Consider the following 21,066-nt stretch of genomic DNA (forward strand, 5'->3'; position numbering starts at 1 on the left):
TCTGCCTACTTGTGATCTCTTTCTCTCTGTGTCAAATAAATAAATCTTTTTTAAAAAAAATAAAGAAAAAAAAAAGACAAATTTCTAATATCAAGAAGTCTAGGGACGCCTGACTGGCTTAGTCAGTAGAGCATGCAAATCAGGGTTGTGAGTTCAAGTCCCACGATGGGTGTTGAGCTTACTTTTAAAAAAAGGAGAGAAAAGTCTAGAGTCTCTAGAAGACTCAGGTTCTTGATACCTTTTGTAGTCTCCACAGTGCTCAAAAGAATTAGTTTTAATCTGATCTCTGCTAGTAATTTATTGAACAAGTTACTTAACTTCTCTGTATGTCTGATTCCCTGTATATTAAGTGCAAATAACAAGAGTGCCTGCTTCCCAGGGTTGCTGTGAGGACTAAAGAGACAAGACGTCGCAATTTTACTTTAAGGAATTTCTTCTACAGATAAACTCACACTTGCACCCAAAGAAATACACAGAAAGGTTTTCATTGCCCTGTTCTCTGTAAGAACAAAAGACTTGGGAACGACATAAAAATCCCTTAAAAGGAAAGTGGTTTAAGAAATTATGACGCATCCATAAAACGGAATGCCATGCAGCTCTAAAAATAAATAAATAAAATAAATCTATTTGGGCTAACATGGACAAATCACCAAGATACACTGTTACATGCAAAAAAGCAAGGAGCTGTAGAAAATATATGAGATGCAACCATTTTTTGTTATTTGAAGGGCGTGCCCACGTGTGGTTGCTCCCGGATTTAAAAAAATTCTAGACCCAACATATAAGAAACAACGTTTGCTTCTAAGGAAGGGAACAAAGACAGGTGGGAGAGGAACTTATATTTTACTGTATATTTTCTTGTTCTGTTTCAATTTTACGTTCATCAGTTTTGAGAAAATAAGTAACAATGTAAATAAAGGGCTTATCACTCAATACCAATGAGTGTTCAGTATTATGTCGTTGTGGAGAATGTTATTGTAATGCATTAGTACTGATTTCTTTGGGCTAACCAGTTTTCTGCCTCTGGCTCCCTTGAAAAGCCTGTATCCTACCTCCTTGCCCTCACCCCATTTCTGTAAGGAGCAGGAGAATCAGGAAACTGTGGAGACCAAATTCCCGTTTTCAATTCTGTGCAACAAAAACAGTTCCACCTGGCCACAGTCTGCAAGCCAGCATAGCCCGGACCGCCTCTCAGGAGAAGGTGTGAGGTTAGGCTTAGAGGGGCTGGGAATGTGGCAACACGATGACTCCAGCAGATGGAGGTGGCTCTCAGGGCAACGCCTGTCCTTGAACGGTAGCCAGGACTCCAGAATTTGTAGTCAATTGCATCACTGTCATCCCTGCTGTGTGTTCCACCGCATGGCCCCAGCACAAGGAGGGGACGCTGGATGAGAACGTCTCCTCCCCAGGGCGGCCGCCCTGCCAGCCGGGCATGGCCCACCAAGGAGACAGTCAGTGTGGGAGGCTGAATAAGGGCCCCCCCAAATGCATCTGCATCCCAAACCCTGGAACCTATGGATGTTACCTGATAGAGCTGGGACTGAGTGTAAGCTCTTGAGATGGGGAGGTTATTCGGGGTTAGCTGGGTGGGCCCAGGGTAATCACAACAGACCTCAGAAAGAGGTTCATGGGAGGCTCTGAGTCAGAGAAGAAAGCAGGGCACAGGGGGAAGCAGAGAGAGAGCTGAAGATGCTACGCTTCTGGCTTTGAAGACAGAAGAAGGAGCCAGGAGCCCTGGCATGGAATTCTAGAAGCTGAAAGGGTCACCCTCCCCAGAGCCTCCAGAGGGAGTATAACCCTGCCAACACCTCAGTTTCAGCGACGTGAAACTCATTTTGGACTTCTGATCTCCACGACTCTCAGACCATGGATTCGTGTTGATTAAAGCCACGAAGCTTATGGAGACTGGTTACAAGGACTTCCCACCTTCCACTGTGAAAGATGTCCCGCAGGATTGCGGCGATGGTCGCTCACTAGCCCTGGAGTCAGCCACACCTGGACCCACAGGGAAAGAATACAGTCAGGACCCACCTCTCATGGTCACCCCTGCTGGGCTCTATTCACCTGCCCCTTCCAGCTGCCTTCCCAGGCACACCTGACCCTCCGGGTTCCAAGAGGGCAGCCCGTGGCCGCAACCTCACATCCTCTCTGCCCCGCATCCTAGGTTAGAGTCCCTTGGCTAACTGGCACCACCTGCCCACTCTCTGGCTCTACAGGGATTCGAGGGGCAGGGTTTGGCTCACAGAAGGGCTGGGACCCTTCGACTTCATGATGGGGAGAACAACAGCCGTCATGCACACCATGGCCTAAAGCAGGGATAAGGAGCTGACTTCCTGTCACAAAGGTGTGACCCTGGCCAGGTTAGTAGGCCTCCCTGTGCCTCTGTTGCCACACTCTTAAGACAAAGATACCAACCGCTCTCAGCTCTGGGACTCCTGGGGGGAGTTAATGGGTTAATAAATATAATTCTCTTGGAACAGGGCCTGGGACATGGAAAGAGCTATAAAAGGACTTCATTATGCTCCTCCCAGAGGATATCAGGCTTTCCGAAGAAGGACTAGAAGCAGTGGCCGAAAATTGCTGACCATGGGGTAGAAAGATTTTGGGTAGGACAATGTGTGCATCTATTTATTTCTAAAGCTCGAATGCAGGCTTTCCTGGGTCCCAGTGCTTGGTAGCCTGGGCACAGTGAAGAGTCAGAGCCACTCCCGGGAAGCGGCATGTGCCTTCAGAGCTACTGCCATAGCTTGGGCCAGAACTCCTTCACCTTAACTCTCCCCTGCCCACTCCTCCGCTAAATCAGGAAGTGTATCCCTGGACTGCCCAGGACTTCCCACCTTCCACTGTGAAGGACGTCCCGCAGGACTGCGGCGATGGGTCGCTCACTAGCCCTGGAGTCAGCCACACCTGGATCCGAGAGCCCGCTCAGCCAGGATGTGGACAGGCCATCAGAAGCTGTCCTGTAACGTTGGTCCCTTTCATATTTTTGCTTGAACATTTTCCCCGAGGTTACAAAAGCAGAGTCGGCCTCAGCTTCTTGGGCTTCTACTTTCAAGGTGCTGTTTGCCACAAACCATCCCTAGGCAGCGTTCCCCGCACAGCACCCTCGGGCAAAAGTCCACACTGTGTCTCCACGCGGTGTCCCCCACAGCGACATGCAGTGACTCACACAGCATCTCCAGACCCTGTCCCATGCAGTGTCCCCATTCAGTGTTCCCGCACGTGGTCCCTCTTCTAACTTACTTACAGATGAATAATAACTACCTTCTCTCTTTACCGCTGCCCAGCAGTGACAGACTCTCTCCCCGACCCAACTCCAGCTGAGCCCTCTTGTCGGCGAGGCCCTTGGCTGGGCCTATAAAGACTTGAGCAAACACTAACACCATCAGGGCTGCAGCCCTGAGATGACCCTAGATCCCCTTAAACTGCCTGCCTGAGAAAATCCAAGGCTTCAAAAAGAAATGACCCTTTCTTCCAGAGGACACCTGAAGACAGGGCTCTGGTCTCCAGCCTTGGTTGGAGTGGAGGAGCAAACAGGTTTCACATGGATCAACCCCACCCCCAACTTTTTGTAAATTTTCACTGTCTTTACTCTACTGAGCCCCCCACCCCACCCCTGCTTATCCCTCTCCTTAACCCCTCATTCTCCCTTGAAAACACCCAGTCATGGTTGCACAAACCAAAGTTTGAGTTTAGGTCACACTGGACTCTTCTCTTTTGCAATAGTATGTTACTGATTAAAATCAGTCCTTACCACTTTTTTTTTTTTTTTTTTAGATTTTATTTATTTATTTGACAGAGAGAGAGAGAGATCACAAGTAGGCAGAGAGGCAGGCAGAGAGAGAGAGAAACAGACTCCCTGATGAGCAGAGAGCCCGATGCGGGGCTCGATCCCAGGACCCTGAGATCATGACCTGAGCTGAAGGCAGAGGCTTAACCCACTGAGTCACCCAGGCGCCCACCACTTTCAACCAGTGCCCAGCTTTGTTCATCTTTGACACCAGGCACCAAGCTAAAGATTTCCCATTACAGTATTTCATTTTGATTCTCATGGGAACCCTATGAGATAGGGTCTGTGGTTACAGATGGGGAAACTGAGGGTCAGAGGAGTCTTTTGCTAAAGACCACAGAGCTGGTGCACAGCATAACTTACTGTCCTGCCTACCACATGCTTCCTTGCCGTGAGCCTGTTGCAGAGAAGAAAGCAATCATTTGAATCAGAGAACAACATTCTAATCCCAAAAGTGACATGGCTTCAAGCTCAAAGCAGAGATGGGAGCTGTCCGCTGGTGTGGGAGCCCCCGGCCCATCATCCGTCAGCAGGAGGGGAAAGTGCTGGCGACCAGAGCGGAGGTTTGCAGTGAGCAGGCTCTGGGCTTCCGCGGCCACATCCCATTTTTCTAAGCTCATCACAGCAGCTGTACTCCTCTGACTCTCAAGTCATCAATTCTGACCCTGGCGTCCAGCCACCGGAGTGATTTTATGGCACCTGGGGGCTTTTGTGTGAAGCCCGGTTTCGGCACCCGGACAGATGAAGGGCTCCCCCACCTTCTTGCTATTACCTGGAAGGAATTTGCTTTGCTTCCTTTCTATGAGATTAGAAATACATTCCAAAGCTCCTGTGAAATCTGCTGGGCAGAGCGGGCCTGAGTAGCCTTGGCAGGTCTGGTCTCTGCTCTACAGAGAATGACAGCCCTTTGACAGCTTAAGAAGCGTTGAGAGAGGTGCTCGGTACGTGTGATCTGAAGACTAGATTGTATTTCAAATACATCAAGTGATCTTCTGAGTCTCAGTTTCCATAACTCGAAAGAGAAGAGTCCAGTGTGACCATGTCTCCAGCAGCCCCTCCCTTAACTGCTCGGTGTGTCTATGCTCCAGAGAAACTGTGGGCCGTCCTAGGTCAAGAGTGTCCATCCCTAACCCAGTAGCCCATCACAAGCCAACAGAGAACCTAATTTCTGAAAGACAGTCAGCTTTCTCCCCCCAAAATAGCAATGTGTTATATTGAAAGCTCAATATTTTCAATAGTTTAATTTCCATGCATTTTAGCTTTGAAGAATAATTTCAAATTTGGGAGATTCATTTTTTTAAATGCAAATTGGCTTTGACTTGGAAAGAACAGAGATGGAGTTCTGGGGTGGGGCCTCCGATCTTAATGGCATATTTGCATATCAATGGCCTCTTACTTCGTTTGCTGCCTTGGCCCCCCTCCGAGCTTAGATGGCTCAAGACGTAGTGGGAAGATGGGAGAAACGCTCTTCGTTCTTCCTTTTCAAAGTTTAAATATAGGAACTGCTTTGAAATAAAAATTTCCCCATGGACATTTGAAGTCAGGCTGAGCAGATAAAATAGATAATATTTTATCAAACTTACCAAGACTGTAAGAGAGTGTGGAATGAATTCTCTCGCATTTGCATGAGCACGCATACCCTTTGGAATTCTCGGGAGGCCCACTGGCAGGCCGGTTGCACACCCGCACACCCAGGTGTTTATCGACTGCAGCACTGTGCCCTCCATGCTGGGGCGACCGAGAGGTCAGATATGGGCATTGCCCGTGAGCACTTGGCAGTGGGGAAGACAGATCCTAAAGAAACACGGAAGGACCGCAGAAACACGATCTATAATGCGGGCTAAAAGGGGAGAAAAACAGAGTGCTCTAAGATTGTATAACAGGGAAGACTCCCAGAGGGAAAGGGCTAATGAGACAAGATGTGAAGGGAAAACACATGTGAGACACATGGGCGTGCATCCCAGGGAACAGGAGACAAGTTGTTTGGGGTCAAAGAGACTGAAAAGGGGGGCAGTACAGCCACAGAGCAGAGAGCACCAGGAAGAACAGGGCACATAGAGGCCAGAGGGCTTAGCAAAGATTTCGGTCTTTGTTGAAAGAGCAATGAGGATCCATTTGGTTCAAAAAAGAAACAAGCTCAAGTGGGTTCATCTGTGCCCACCCCGGCCCCCACCTCCCAAAAGCAAGCCAAGACTTCATTATAGTTTCAACCCATCCCAGGAATGAGACCTTCTAGCCTCAATGGGAAATTTCCTGATCAGTACCAGTGAGGTCAACTGCAGGATAAACAACCCGGTCATGCCCTTCCCCTCTCCCCCAAAAGATGTGCTCATCAGAAATAATCCTTTCTTTTCTTTGGCTAATAACCTTCTTGCCCCATCCTCCTATCTATGAAAAGGTTCCTTTTGTACGACTCGAAACAAGGCCGTACTTGCTAGAGGAGATCGTTCATGAACCACTTAATAAAGCCAATTACATCTTCAAATTCACTGGGTTGAATTTTTGTTCTTCAACACAATGAAGGATTCTAAGCAAGGGAATGAATCAGAAAATTTACATTTTGGGGCGCCTGGGTGGCTCAGTGGGTTAGGCATCTGACTTCGGGTCAGATCATGATCTTGGGGTCCTGGGATGGAGCCCCAAGGGTGCCCCCCGCTCAGTGGGGATTCTAGTTCTCCCTCGCCCCCACGCACTTGTGCGCTTGTGCGTGCGCTCTCATGCTCTCTCTCTACCTCTCTCTCTCTCAAATAAATAAAGTCTTTTTTTTAATTTACATTTTAATAAGATACTCTGGCTGCTCTGTGGAGAGCAAATTCAGAAGGGAGCCTCAGTGGAAACCTGAGAAGCAGTTAGGGGACTGTAGGGGGGTAGGGGCTCAGACTAAGGCAGTGGCACAGAAGACAGAGAGAGTGGATGGATCAGACAGGAATTTAAGTGGCCAAAACAGCAGGAGTGGGCGCTGGGCTGGCTACAGGAGGAGGGGAAAGAGAAGCGTGCGTCATGGACAAGGCTCAGGTTTCCACCTCAGGTAACTGAGTGGGGGTGCGGCCGTTCCTGGAGACAGCGGAGAGCAGAGAAGGAGCACACGTAGTGAGGGGCTGGTGTACAAACTCTAGAGTTCGGTGTTGAACATGTTGGGTTTGAGGGACCTTAGAGACAGCTTTGAGATGAACACAGGGGACTGGGTTTGGGGAGGCGGTCTGTGCTGGAGGTGGACATGTAAGAACCTGCTAAACCGTGGGGTGGGCAGGGATGAGATGATGTCAGAAGAGTGAGAAGACAGGAGGAGCTTCCGGCGACCGCCCAACATTCCTGCTCCATGACATCCACACCACTGGGCCCACGCAGCTCTCCCACGTGCCCGGTGGGGCATATCTGTACTTCACTGCTGATGTACTTTATCCCTTTTCCAGCCCAAACCTTTCATCATCTACGTAACTTTGAGACAGGAAAACTGAAGGGACCCCACAAAGGACTACTTCTTGCTCGTTTTCCTGCCTCTATTCTTGCCAGGACATGCACCCGCATCTCACACATGCCTTATCACACCTATGATGTAGGTTCTCCTCAGAAAGGTCAAGGAGTTACCGATCTCTTTGGAGTCTTCCAGCACAGTAGATAACAACTAAGGAGCAACTGGTTGAGGTCATCCTGAACATTCTACCACCAACTCCAGACACTACAACTCCTGGTTGCAGGGTGTGAGTTAAGGAGGACATCCGAGCACTTGTCTGTGTTTTGACCAGTTCCTAGATGCCTGAAAGGACAGGTGTATCAGACCACCATCCTCAACAAAAACCCCAGGTCCCAAGCAAAGATGACACCCACTCTTCTATCCTTTCCAAGTCTCCCAGATGCTTTGTCTGTATCTGCTCTCTCTCTCAATCTTCAGTAAACTCTGCTCCCACTTCCTCTTGGCTCATGTTTGCTTTCTATCCTGTGCAAAGCCAAGGACCCTCTTGGCTCATCCTATGGGACACCCTCTGGGTCGTTGGGCACACCCGGCCCGCACCAAGTTTGTATTCTTGCCAAGGATATATAGTCTGAGTCTAATCATGAGGAAACAGTCAGACTGATCAAGATCATGGGATAATATACAAGACAAGTAGCCTGGCCCCTTCAAAAATATGTCCTGAAAGACAAAAATAAAATACATCTAGAGGGCAGTTCTAGAATCTAGATTAAAGGAGGGAAAAATGACAATCAAATATATGTACCCTTGATAGGATCATAAGTCTGGAGAAAAAGCATTATTATAATATTTGGGGGACAATAGGGAAACAAATACGATATATTAGAGAGTATTTATGATATCAATGCTAAATTTCTTAAGTGTGATCATGACACTGGAGTTATGTGGGACAATATCCTGGTTCTCAGGAAGTATATGCCACGAAGTGTCTGGGGATGTTATGTCTATAACTTTTTACTGGTTGATGGGAGGGTAAGTTTAATGTAAGAAGGGAGAGAAATAAAGCAAATATTGGAATGAAAAACCAACTGGAGACTCTAAGTGAAGGCTTTATGAGTATTCATTGCACTACTCTTACAAATCTTAATTTTTAAATTTCTTAAAATACATAGAAAAATTGCAATGACTTCTAAGGCCCACTACCAGACTTGGGCCAGAATTTACAAGGGCACAGCGCTCCATAAGACTGCCTTCACTTCAGAACCAACCACAAGTTTGGGGGTCCTCAGGCCACCCTCACATCTTAACCTGCTGGCTACAAATTCAGGAGCTCCCACTACACCCTCAGATCTGATAACTCACTAGAACATCTCACAAAACTCGGGAAACTTCCATAGTTATAAGTAGTTTTATACAGGAGAAGGATAAATCAGAACCAGCCAAAGGAAGAAACATACAGGAGAGGGGGTGCCTCTGGGAGGATCGCATGTTCTCTCCCCCTGGAGTCAGGACCCGTTACCCTCTCCTACACTCTGTGTATGTGTGACCATACACAGAGCATTTCCACCAGGGACGTTCAGCCAAAATTCAGTGTCCTGTTCCATTACGTAGCCATGATTCTTTGGCTCATTGGCCACACCCCTTTTTTCTTCCCTGGGTCAAGCTGATATCACAGGGCTCAAAGCCCCACCCTCTAATCACAGCATTGGTCTTTCTGGGTTGGCCCGTCCCCACTCTGAGTCACCTTACAAGTATAAATTCCCAGGACCTACAACAGATAACAAAGGGTCTTTCATTACTCAGAGGACTTTCTAAGGATTGAGAGGTTGTTCCCCAGGAACCAGGGGCAAGAGCCAACCACATTCTCTCTAACACAGAAATAAGACAAAATATATTTAAAAGCAAACCTTTTTTTTTTTTTTTAATTCCATCAAAAACCACAGTAAACAGGCCTTGAGCATTTGAATCAAAAACTCTCAGACTCCAGGGACATTGTCTCAGGTCCCCCCAGACTCCTACAGCGGCACCAGCTGTTTGCATCTTGAGTTTAATGAGGCCACTTAGATGTCCCAACAGTTCCCATTCCAAAGGAAAGGAAAAGTCAGTTCCCTTTTCCACACAGGGTCGGCTGCACACAGTAAGTACACAGTTGTGTGGGTTGAGGAAATAATTTGCATTTGTTGCCCCATCCTTCCCAGTTCAACTGAAGCTGCCACAGTCTTGCGCTAATCACAGCCTAGACTACTTCAATCAAATCGGACCCTTCTAACTATCCAACGCAAACAGGGAGGAAGTAAGACTTCCATGAGCAGTGTGAAAAATCACTGTATAATTGTAAATTAGAACTGTAATCAGTCCTCTGGCCCCTGGGCCTTCTTCATCTCTAAGCTGTGAACCAAAATGACTTACTGTGAACATAGCTGTGGGAGAAGAGCTCCGAGGCACAGGACGGAGAGAACTGCCTTGTTCACGGGCCTAGTGGTGAGAACAGATAGAATGTTCATAAAAAATGAAAAATGGAGATTTGTCATCAGCAAATAGAGACTCAAGAAGCATCTGGATTTGCTCTGTAACTAATTTGTTTTAAAAGTACAAAAGTGAGGGGGGCACCTGGGTGGCTTAGTTGGTTAAAGCACCGACTCTTGCTTTCAGGTCAGGTCATGATGTCAGGGTCATGAGGATGAACCCCGAGCTGAGCGCCACACTCAGTGGCGGGGGTCGGGGGGGTCTGCTCGAGATTCTCTCACTTTCTCTCTCCACACTCCCTCACCATGTGCTCTTTCTCTCTCACACAAAATAAATAAATCAATCTATAAAAATAAAAAAAAATATGTGAAAGTGAAGGGTACTTGGGAGGCTCGGTTAAGGGACCAACTCTTGATTTTGGCTCAGGTCATGATCTTGGGGTTATGAGATCAAGTCCCACATGGGGCTCCATGGTCAGCAAGGAGTCTGCTTGAGATTCTCGCTCCCTCTTCCTCTGCCCCTCCCCCCACTCATGCACACACTCTCTCAATAAAGACATAAATACGTAAATAAATAAATAAAATCTTTTAAAAATATGATAGTGATACACACATAGGTTAAAAAAAAGGGTAAAAGAGGATTTACATTCAAAATGTTTGACAACTGGGGTGGCTGGCTGACTCACTTGGTAGAAAGCTTGATCTCAGGTTTGTAAGTTTGAGCCCCACGCTGGGTGTAGATTTCACTTAAAAAAAAAAAAAAGATAAAAGACAAAAATGTTTAACAACTGTGTCAAGAAGGGCACAGAACAATTGGAACAGATTCTAGACACTGTACCAGAGACGACCCACTGAAGAGCAGTCTGGATATATGACAAAAAAGAGATTTTTTGTCACAGCTTCACTCCTCAGATGGAAGTACAGTTAATTTCTCAAAACTTGTTTCAGAAATGCTTTATGCATCTATCGGCCCATCTGTGCACTTAGGTATCCCTTTTTGTATAGATCCCTGTTTCTGAAAACACCATACTGTTCTGCAGCATATTTTTTTAAACAATGCGTCTGAGACATCTTTATGTACCTGCAAACGTGGGGCTACTTTATTTTTGTGAAGCTTGAGTGATGATGCTGAAGGGGAGCAAATTTTGTCACCCCAAGAACTGTCTCTTTAGCATACTGATTATTTTAAGCCAGTTATTTTTTCTAAAGATTTGTTTATTTATTTATTTATTTATTTGACAGAGATAGATCACAAGTAGGCAGAGAGGCAGGCAGAGGGAGAGGAGGAAGCAGGCTCCCCGCTGAGCAGAGAGCCCAATGCGGGGCTCGATCCCAGGACCCCGAGATCATGACCCGAGCTAAAGGCAGAGGCTTAACCCACTGAGCCACCCAGGTGCCCTAAACTGGTTATTTTTAAGAAAATGCAGACACAAGAGAAGTTCTGAAACCAAATAGAAGTTACCTTTTTGTATAAGGGAAACCTCCTTTTGTAAGGATGGCTCCCTAGCTGTACCAAGAAATGGGGGGTGGGGGGCAGGCAGTGAGTCTAGATCTCTAGAAGCTCTTATCAATGGAGAAGACATGGATTTAAATCTGGATGACAACCCTACCCTTACTCACTCTACTTCTCTTGGTGACCTCCCATATCTGACTCCCCAACCCCATCATCTTCTTTTGTCTCTAACTGAAGATGGTATTTAAGACGATGGCTTTGGACATTTCAGCAGATTACTCAGTCTTGCTGAGTCTCTTCCAGGGATAGAGGAGGTATGCACATTATAACACTTTTTGGTTCATTTTGCTCTGTTAGTCTGCCCTGTGTCGATTTAATTAGTAAACCAGTCAAAGAACTTAGAAGACTTGAGGGGAATTTTTTTTTTCTCCCCAGCACTACTCAGTGTGTGGTCTGTGTACCAGTGCTAATCCAGGACCTATGTGTTCTGGCCTGAGAAAAGTAAGGGAGAGCTTGTACCAGAATGCAAAGCAACTATGTCTCTAAACACACTATTCACTTCAGCTGCCTTTACATATTGTTATTGTTAGTAAGACCTTCTTGATAGTCATTGCTTGACATTATGGCTCACACGCCTTATCTCCCAGGAGACTAATAACAAACAGAATGCCTACTTTGAGCAATGCCATCGTTGAGTGTATACACCATAAGTTATTTAACCAATCCCTTGGTTTTTTGAAAGATTCATTTATTTACTTTGAGAGAGAGAGAGAGAGAGAGCACAAGTCGGGGAGGGAAAAGAGGGAAAGAGCAGAGGGCCCAAAGAGAGGCTGGATCTCACGACCCTAGATGATGACCTGAGCCGAAATCAAAAGACAGACGCTCAACAGACTGAGCCACCCAGGCGCCCCCAAACAATCCCTTCTTGATAGGCCCTTGGGTTATTACAAGGGAGCATACATACGTCTTTAAGCCCTTGGAAGACTGTTTCTGTATAGATTCCTGGGAGTGAAATCAAAAAGCTGGTTGTGATGGTGCTAGTGGTTGGAAGAAACCTCAGAGAAAATTAGTCCATCTCCTGCATTTCTTTGATGAGAAAACTGAAACCAGAAAGGTACAAGCTAGGTCCAAAGTCAAACAAGTCCCTGATAGAAGGAGGAATGGCTCCCATTCCTGAAAGGAGTAATGACCTGGACAGAAAGCCTCAGAATCCCAGCTAAGGCCATGAAGGGTTATGTACTCAGCCTGCAGAGTGATTCTGTCTCTAATACCAGTATAAGTTGGAACAATTAAGTGTATCTCAGGGTCCTCCTGGGTCCTGATCCACAACAAATCCGGTCTCATTTTTCCATTTTCCAGGATATTACTAGGCCTTGTAGGATGATATGTGAAGGAGACCTGGGAGCACTCTTTGGGCCTGATTTTAGCCATCCCGTGGAGAAAGGAAGGAAACGGTTACATGAGACCATGAAGGGAGATGATTCACTGGGACTTAGAAGAACTCAATGACTGGGCTCTGATCAGGGAAAGAATACCAGGGAAAGAATTAGAGGCAAATAGAGGATTAAAAGAGCAAAGAGTAGAGCGTGTAAGACAAAGACTGAGGCAGAGCTCCCCAGAAGCTAGAAGCACTAACCACAAAACAGAAGGAGAAATAGAACAAGAAAGTGCCAGGAGCCAAGAAAGCAAAGTTCCAAGAAGGAACAAGGACACAGCAGCAATAAATGCTCAAATGACATGAGGACTTTAAAATGTCCACTGGTGGGGGTGCCCAGGTGGCTGGGAGGGCTGAGCGGCCGACTCTTGGTTTTGGCTCAGGTCGTGATCTCGGAGTCATGGGGTGGAGCCCCACTTCAGACTCTGGTGCTCAGTGCAGAGTCTGCTTGAGATTCTCTTCTTGTCCCTCTGCCCCCTCCCTGACTCACAGGTGTGCTCGCTTGCTCTCTCTAAAATAAATAAACAAATCTTTAAAAAAAAATTAATGAAAATTGTCTTCCGATTTGGCAACACAGAAGCCCTGAGAATCACTTCAGCAGAGCAGTGATGTCAGCATCTGGATTGAAGTGGGCTGAGGAGGGAGCCAGAGGGGAGAAGACAGATCCATTGAGTGCAGACGACTCTTGGGCAGACTTGCAGAGAAGGGAACCAGAGGGAGGGAGGTGGCAGCCGGGGGAACACAGGAGCATGTTCTAGAAGACCTTTACTCAGCTTCTTCATACACAGGCACAACGGTCGCTCTCAAGGCCAGAAGTAGCTGCACAGAGAAAGGGGGAGTCCCAGCTCCAGGATCACCCTCCTGGGAACCTTGGTTCCCTGGGGATTTGTGTAACTTGCCCACCATAACTGAACCCTCTGTCAATTTCTATAACACTGCAAGTTAACAGACTGGAATTCAGTGTCACTGAGTCCTCACAACCAGCCGGTGAGGTACCCCTTACCATTTTCTTCAAATCCAAAATGACAAAACCAATGACACACAGGTCACCCAGCCAATAAAGGGCAGCCTCAGGACTCAAACCCAGCCCCATCCTACTCCAGGGCTGTGCTCCCGGCAGTGAAACCAGAGTCCCTGGACCAGAAGCATCAGGATCCCCTGGGGAAGCATCTGAAAAGGGCCAGCTCCCAGGTTCCACAAAGATCTACTGATTCCCAGCCTATGAAAGGAAAACCCAGAATCTGTATTTCTGTCAAGCTCCCCACACAACTCTTGGGCTCACAGAAGTCTTCTTACAGGAAGCGTTTGCCTCCTCGCTGTTTGAGCTACCTGGTGTCGGTCCTCACCCACAAGGGGATTCACCCTGTTGCCAGAGGGTAATGATGGGCCGGGCTGTCCATCGCAGATAAAATAGCTTCTCAGACCTTAACCTGGACCTGTCGAACGAGGACGTCCAGGGGAGAGGACTGGCTATCTGTGTGTTCAGCAAGTTCCCAGGCAGTTCTTGTCTTCCGGAAAGACCGACCAACACTGTTCTGTTATTCGCAGCTCAAAGGATTCTCAATACCACCCCAGGCTCTAAATCTAACACTGACTCATTCTAAACTTCATTTTCCTCATCTGTAAAATGGGCATAAATATGCCTGCATGGAAGAGGCATGGTGAAGATTAGATACTGTACCAACTGGGATTAGATTTACCTGCTTATAACACAAGGTAACAATGACCTTTAAAAAGGGGGGTGTTTCTCTCAGGCTAAAGTCTGGAACCAGGCCATCCAGAGTGCGCGTGAGGTCTCTATTCGTTAGCGACATAGACTCTTGCTATTTGTGTATTTGTCCTTCCATTATTAACAAACTGCCTCTTGGCACAAAATGACCGCCGAGGCAGCAGCCATTCTGTCATTAGTCCTGGCAGAGAGAAGGGGAGATGGCAGGCACCTCCCGGCTGACTCAGATCCCCTCGAGGAGCGTTACTGGTAGGTCATACCAACACTGCTGCTCGTATATACACTCATAGAGCCACAACCTGTTGCAAGGAAGGCAGAGACCTAAGATCTCCCAGTTCGGCATCACATCTTGGCCACCCAAACAAATCAGGCTTCTGTTACTTAAAAAGAAAGGAGAATAAGTGCAGGGAGAGGGGGCAGCCACAGAAGTGGGCTCCCACAGACTTCTACTGCTTGGAGCTGAGGACACCAGCTGCTGTGCTTTGACATTCATTGGCCACACCTCCCATGCACTGTACCCCACCGGTGACTGAATATGGTTGGCGGCAAAGTCAGACCCAGTCTCGAGACACAAGGCCCCGACTCCTTTGCTGACTGGCTTTGGCTCAAGGACTCCCTGACAGCTTTCCCAAAACTTCGTGAGACCGAATTTTCCTGAAAATGCAGGGTACACTGGGACACTTGTACCCAACTGTCTCCCTGTGCCCCCTTCCTTTGGGGTCTGATGGCTCTCCTGGCCTTTAAGCCGTCTCGCTATTTCCTTTGAAAGGCATTTTTTTCCCCTAGTAAAATCCTTACACAATTAATCCTATCCTGGTGTCTGCTCCTCGAAGGACCTGGACTAACAAAACCGGCAAGGCAATTTACAGTCTCCAGCACAGATTCAATAAGGCGTGTAACACCTGCATGACACAGGAATGGGCATGTGGCGGGCACTCAATAAATAATAGCTGTGTGGGGACAGGGCGGGGGCGGCGGAGGGGGCACAGGGAAGTCCTGCAGAGCTAGCTACCGAGGAAGGACTGTTTATACTTGGGAGGGGGCAGGGTGGACACGGGTCTGAGGCAAATCACTGATACTCCTTCACCCCCAGAATGTTTCTGTTACGGGAAGATCCGGTTAAAATCAGTGCCCAAGTCAGATGAAAGGGGGAAAATAGACTCTAGAAAGTTATTACAGGGAAACTGAACTACTATAACTTAGCATTAGCCATTTCAGATCCTTTTTTTTTTTAAGAAAGGGGTGAAAGGAAGAAGAAAAAAATTAGGGCAGGCCCTAAAACACAACTACACAAAATAAATCCAGTAACCTGGGTTGATATATCTCCTGTTGGAAAAATTTCTCCTAACCAGAAATTACTTGTCATGACGGCCTAAGAACACTACTCTCATGAGAATGTTTTCAGAGTGCAATCCAAAGCCCATGCAAGGCTCTACAAAAATAATAAAGAATTCCGAGGAGAAAATACAGAGTGAGGGGAGACATGATGGAGGGAAAAGTGCATGTCATCTGCAGAGGACACAAAAGTTCCATGGAAGCTTAACCAACATTATGTACTTTGCACACAGTAGGAGCTTAATGAATGAGTCTTCCAGAAAATTAAATGGCTCAGTCAGAGTTATAGCTCACCATTCATGTATCCATTAAAGAAAGAGTCATAGAGGGGCACCTGGGTGGCTCAGTTGTTAAGCGTCTGCCTTCGGCCCAGGTCATGATCCCAGTGTTCTGGGATTGAGCCCCATATCAGGCTCCCGGCTTGGCAGGGAATCCGCTTCTCCCTCTCCCTCTGCACATATGCCCTCTCTGTCTCTCTCTCTGATAAATAAATAAAATCTTAAAAAAAATTTCTTTGTAGGATGACCATCACGTGCCAGGCCCTGCACTAGGCCATGAGGGTGCCCCAGTGAATAAGACAATTGAGGTCCTTGCCCTTACCACCCTGCAAAGAAACCTTTGCAGACATTTCTCGTGGGGACTTCTACTTCTGTCTTTCCACAGACACAGCCTGAATTGGTGCCCACGTCTATCGGATTTAAAGCCCATACACATTGCTTCTGAAATATTTCCTTGCCTCTAAAACCAAGTTGACCCACCCATGCAAAATTACCTCCAGTGCAACCTTGGGTTTCCATGGGCCTCTGCATTAGTTAGCTATTGCTGTGTAACAAACTACCACTAAAACTTAGCCCTTGAAAAGGACACTTAAGATCTCGCAGAACTAAGGATGGATTTAGCCAGATGGTCTGGCTCGGGGTCTCTCATAGGATTTCAGTCAAGGTGTCTGTTGGGCTGAAGGATCTGCTTCCAAGGTGGCTTGCACACATGACTAGCGAATGAATGCTGGCTATTGCCAGAAGGCCTCAGTTCTTTGCTGCGTGGGTCTCTCCAGAGAGCTCCTCATGACATGCCAGCTAGCTTTCCCCAGAGCAAATGATCTGATAGAAAGACAGAGACAAAGGAAGACACAGAGACACCAAGAGATGTCTGATGTCTTCTATAACCCAACCTCAGAAACAACATGCCATCACTCCTCTTATATTCTTTTGGTCACACAAACCACCCCCTGGTATGTGGCCGGCGGAGGGGAAGAGGAAAACCAGGAGGCCAGGGTGGTCATGGGGTGCCATCCTGGGGACTGTGACCACAGCCTCAAGGAGAGCCTCCTGGTCCCAAACTCCACCCAAACCTCAGTGGGGGACAAGTACAAATTTCACTTTTGGAAAATACAAAGGCATGCAGCAGTCAATTCACCGGGTCCTGGTAACCTGGTGTCCGCGTCGCAGAGAACTGTGTTCCCTCATGTACCATCCCATCATAGGCCTGCATGGAAGGACCCACGGAAACAGATCCAGGGAAGTCCCTGGGTTTTGTTTCGCTGTTCAGTGTCCTCCTTCCTCCGAGGACCCATCCTGGAGTTACCTCTCCCACTTCTTCTCTGTTTTCTCCAATCCCTTCAACTTTTCATTTTATCCTTTTGCATATTTTGTACTTGTATAATTCCTCTCAAAGCTTTTGTGGATTGAGGTGGAGTATAAAAACATTAAAAAAAAAAAAAAAAAAAAAAAGTCTTTGTCTTAAGACTGATGACTTGCACACATGCGCCATCTAGTGGTAAGAGTGCTAACTGCCAAAATAGAAACCGGGATTTTTCCTGATTTGTTGGGTTTTTTTCCGGGGAAGTAGGAATGGGAGGAATGGAAGAGGAAGGAAACCGGAAACCTCTCTCAGTGCTTTGTCAGGGAGTTCAGAATGCTGGGCATTTAAGAGGCTCCAGGTAGGGCAAAGGAGCAGGTGACTCAATGGCTAGCATCCAATACGATCTACTGGAATCCAAAGAAGCCAAAAACTAGTGAAAACGTTACAAATGAGAAAGGCACCGGTGGTAGAAGGGTTAAGCGAAAGGTGTTAGAAAAACGAAACCATGAAAATAGACCGGATTCAGGCAAATGATCACTTGAAAGGTACTTCATGTGGGCTCACTGCGGGCGTGAGCCATTTTTTAAGCCTTCACATTAACAGTAGGAAGAAGAGTCAAGTCTGATGTTTTGGTTTTACTCATGAGAAAACTGGGGCTCAAGAGGCACTGAGCCCCTTGTTCAACAGAGCCTGTTAGGTCCTGGGTGATTCTGAGATTAGCCCTCTTTCCCCAGAACCACACTGCCTCTAATCATACAAAGCAGATGCTTATATGGGCTTTCATTTTGCATAGTTTCAAAATAAAAATCAGATGGTCACATAAAAATGCTGCATCCAGCAGGTTTCCAAGGAATTATTACTCACTGGTTTTCAGCTGCACCTTGGCACACACCCCAGGAAGTCAGGATGGAGGAGATGGTGATGAAACACTGGTTTCATTCACCTTCCCTGGAAGGCAGAAGCCCTTCGTCCACATAATAGGGAGGGATTGTAGAAGCCTGGGGCAGAGAAAGTAAATTCATTCATCCAGTGTAAACCTGGCATCCGCTCTGGGCCAGTCTCTTGGAGGATGCTGCAGTGGCGAGATCAACAATGCACTGGCCATATCCATTTTTACCCCGATGTGTGTTCTTAGACATGACAGCTAAGGTAGAGAGCTTGGATCTGGAGAGCCCTTGGAGATCTAGCCCATGGGTCTGTAGTCTCAGACTGAGCTGTCTCGGACACCCTGGAGTCAGAGACTTCCAGGGGAGTGAGGACATCGAGCTACTATCTAAGTAGGAACCCTATCACACTGGACAGCATAGTTGTAGAACATTTTAATCATCTCAGAGAATTCCACAGGGCAGAATTCTACAGGATAGCAAATCCAAGAGTGTTCTTTCCTGGATTTTCTGCATCTGAGTCTTACCAGTTCTTCTAAGCCCTGTAAATACTAATAAAAGCAGAGACTGAAATGAGTCACTGGTTTCTGGAAGGGCTGGAGCCCCACTGCAATGACTGTTCCAGATCTGATATTCTTGGGGGAAAATGACTTACTTAAGATAGAAGACACCTGGAGGTCAGTTCCTTGAACTTCTCAGGCTCCTAGGGGCACCTGGGTGGCTCAGTGGGTTAATGCCTCTGCCTTCAGCTCGAGTCATGATCCCGAGGTCCTGGGATCGAGCCCCCCACATCGGGCTCTCTGCTCAGCTGGGAGCCTGCTTCCTTCTCTCTCTCTCTCTATGCCTGCCTCTCTGCCTACTTGCAATCTCTATCTGTCAAATAAATAAATAAAATCTTAAAAAAAAAAAAAAAAAAACTTCTCAGGCTCCTGTGCTGGTGAAAGGACCCAGAATAGGGGCAAAAGAAGAAAAGGGAGCATGAAGGGCCTCAAGTTTTGAGGTCAGAAAGATCTAGGGTGCTATCCAAGGTTCCTCATTACCAGTTGGGTGAACTCTGGGCAAGCCTCTGCTCACCGGCTTTCTTGCCTGCAAAAAGAATCTAAGACCCACAATTGTCTGAGGGTTAAATGAGACAGTGGATGAGACAGTGCCTGGCCATGAAACGTGCAGATTTCTTACTCATGTCTTCTGCCCCCTTTGGATGCTTTCTACTCTGCTGTGGACAGGAGCCCCACATCACCTTCTCATCGGGTATCACGTGGAGGCTAGTGATGGCTACCTGTCCCACTCAGTCTCTCCGTGGAAATTTGTTATAAAAATGCCAACTGCTTGGCCTCATCTTCTGCTTCATACAGACAAAGAAAACAAGTTCCTGAGAGCAGCAGCTTAGAGATTAGTAGGCAAACCAGTCACTAGATAGCTAGTGTGGGGCACGCACCAGAGAAGAGCATGGAGGAAGCAATTCTGTGACCAGGACAGGAAGGGCGAATGGAAGTCAGCCTGCTCAGCAAGCACGTGGGAGAACGCATACCAAGCAGAGACAAAAAAGGGAGACTGGAGAGCAAGGTAGATCCAGTGATGCGGGTCCTTGAGCACCGGGCCCAAGGAGTTTGACTTGCAGGGAAAATGAAGCCTCCAAAAGGGAGTAAAATCGTATTTGAATTTTGAGAATTTTTCTGTATTGCCAATGCTTGCCTTCAAAGAGGCAAGACTAGAGGAAGGGAGGCCAGCCTTTATTTGCTCTACTCGCTCCCTACTTCACGGTGCTCCAGTCACAAAAGGCTTCTCTCGTCCCTTTTTAAAAAGATTTTATTTTTATAATTTATTTGAGAGAGCGAGAGAGAGCAGGAGGAGGGGGGAAAGGAGGGAGGGGCAAAAATAGGGAAGAAATGGGCTCCTCCCTGAGCAGAGACCCCACACCCAGCCCCCCGTGGCCCCATCCCTGGACCCTGGGATCATGACCTGAGCCAAAGGCAGATGCTTAACCAACTAAGCCAACTGAGAGGTGCCCCCCTCTCAGGTCCCCAAATCACAAAACACTAAGTTCTACCCCAGGGCCTTTGCACTTGCAGTTCCCTCCGCCTACATTACTCGTCTCTTGGGTGTCACAGAGCTTCCTGTTTCTCGGCTTCCAGGTCTCAGATCGGGTATTTCTTCCTCTCCGGAATCTCCCAGTCTGACTTAGGGCTCCCTCCATCATTCTCTCTTGTAGCACCCTGTTTCTTTTTTCTACTTACCACAATTTGACATTTTACTCCTATCTGTGTGCTGTGACCAGTGTCTTCCCCATTAGACGGTAAACTCCGTGAGGGTGGGGCCGCGTGTCCCCCTCCCCCACCGGTGGGGCCGCGACCCCCCACCCCACCCCCTTTCAACCCCGGGTCCCCAGGCGCAATGCCCGGCACTAAGCACACTCCCAATAAACACTGGCGGGATGGGACCGTTCGAATGGCCGGCGTGATTATGACTTAACCTGAGGCAGCAAAACCGAGAAAAGGGGATCACCACCACGCGAGGCGGACAGGACAGGCGTGAGGCAGGAGTCAGAATTCGTTCCAGCCGCAGCGAGCGGACGGCACGACTCGCCGTACCGACCCGTCAACGACCTTTTACCCACCACACCCTCAGGCTTCCCTTCTGTAAAATAAGACCGTCACCCCCGCAGCTGGCAGAACGAATGCCCTCCAAGGCAGGCTTGGGCTACAGCCGACGGTCGTGGTGGCCCAAAAGAGGGCAGCCCGGAGTTGAGAACACCGGCAGGACCAGCTGACCCTCCCCGGGGAGCGGAAATCAGCGCCCGATGGGAAGTCCAAACATAAAATGGATCCCCCATACGCGTAGCGCCATGGTTCAGCGTCCCCTCATAAAGCGTCCGGGGAGCAACACAGGGCGGGGGGGTAATGTAGGGCCGCCATCATTTGTTTCTTTTTAAAATAGTCTTCCCATTGCTCAGCAGATCCCTCTAAACAGTACTTCGTGGAA

General features: G+C 47.7%; 1 long non-coding RNA gene across 2 annotated transcripts in view; it reads right to left on the reverse strand.

Moving 5' to 3' along the window:
- LOC131808041 (uncharacterized) overlaps positions 1 to 20,857 on the reverse strand; it is a 102,838-nt gene extending 81,981 nt beyond the window's left edge. For both annotated transcript variants that reach the window (XR_009344657.1, XR_009344658.1), the window contains exons 1-4: positions 20,558 to 20,857; positions 18,065 to 18,198; positions 10,354 to 10,413; positions 9,612 to 9,677 (exon numbers count right to left, since the gene is read on the reverse strand). This is a non-coding gene — a long non-coding RNA (uncharacterized LOC131808041). The remainder of the gene's footprint in view (positions 1 to 9,611; positions 9,678 to 10,353; positions 10,414 to 18,064; positions 18,199 to 20,557) is intronic.
- Between the last annotated feature and the right edge of the window lie 209 nt (positions 20,858 to 21,066).

Source organism: Mustela lutreola, chromosome 9 (genome assembly GCF_030435805.1).
Source record: "Mustela lutreola isolate mMusLut2 chromosome 9, mMusLut2.pri, whole genome shotgun sequence".
Lineage (NCBI taxonomy): Eukaryota > Metazoa > Chordata > Mammalia > Carnivora > Mustelidae > Mustela > Mustela lutreola.